Below are 1,325 nucleotides of genomic sequence, written 5' to 3'. Positions count from 1 at the left end.
CGGTGACGAGTTTAGGGATTTTGTGGATTTTAGCATGCAGTGTGCTTGTTGATGTAGGCGATGGGGATGGTGTTGTGGAGATGGAAATAGAGGAGGTGATGGTTGTGATTTTTGGTAGGTTGTGATGGTGAGATGATGGTGGCGATGACTATAGTTGTGGATTAGTTGTGACTGTGGTGGTGGTGGCGACGATGATGGTAGGTTTTGAGATTTTTTGGTTGGCGATGGTGGTGTGGTGGAGATGGTGGTTTTGATTCTTAGTAGGAGTGCTGAGATGATGGTTCTGGTGGTGGTGATGGGGCTGTGTTGGGTTGGGGACCATGGGGTTGAATAAATGAGGACTTGTGATCAATTAGTTAGTTATTAACTCATTGTGACCAATAAATTGGTTGATTTGTTACTAATAAAAAATATGTGACCAATTATTTGAAATTATAACCAATAAATTGGATATTTTATGATTAATAAATAATATGTGATTTATAAAATTTATAATTTGTGACCCATAAATAAATTGTGACATGTAAATTTTTTGGTTTGTGAACGATGAATAAATTGTAACTTATAAATTTTTTGGTTTATGGCCGATGATTAAATTGTGACCTCTCAAATTTTTTACTTGCGACCTCTAAAATTTTTGATTCGTGTCCGAGAAATGATTTGTCACCAATTAATTAGATAATTTGTGACCAAATAATATAGAATTGTGAGCTTAATACATTGAATTAAAAAAGTATATTTTTAATTAATTATTTCATAAATAAAAATTAATGAAAATTTGATTTTTAAATTTTGAAACTTTGTTTCTTAGTTTTGAAATGGACCATACTTAATCTCTTAGAGATGAAATTTTTCCTATATTTTAATATGAAAATATATGGTTGAAAATGAATTTAAGAGAAGAATTTTAAAATAATGGTAGACAAATAGAGGAGAAGGGTGTGTTTTTACTATTTTCAAGTTGTTTTCATTTTCAGCTTTTCAGAACATTAAAACCAAGTTTGGTATGATGTTTCTGAAAACGCATTTTCGAAAACAAGAAAAAACTTATAACATAACTCAAAATGCAATTTTAATGCTTTGAGTATTTTCAGTGGAAAATCTAAAAACATTCAAAACATGGAAAACAAGTGTTTAAGTAAAATTTTGAAAACTAAAATTTTGGAAAATGGAAATAAATATTTAAAATATTAAAAAATAATAAAATTCAAGAAATATAGGTTCAAAAAATAAAATTGATAAATTATAAAAAAATTTAAATTTAAATTTTAAAAAATAAAATCTAAAATTCTAAAGAAATAAAATTCTGAAAATTTAAAAAAAAA

Source organism: Olea europaea, unplaced genomic scaffold (genome assembly GCF_002742605.1).
Source record: "Olea europaea var. sylvestris unplaced genomic scaffold, O_europaea_v1 scaffold1020, whole genome shotgun sequence".
NCBI lineage: Eukaryota > Viridiplantae > Streptophyta > Magnoliopsida > Lamiales > Oleaceae > Olea > Olea europaea.
The sequence above is the reverse complement of the archived record's forward strand: the minus strand, read 5'-3'. Positions refer to the sequence as shown.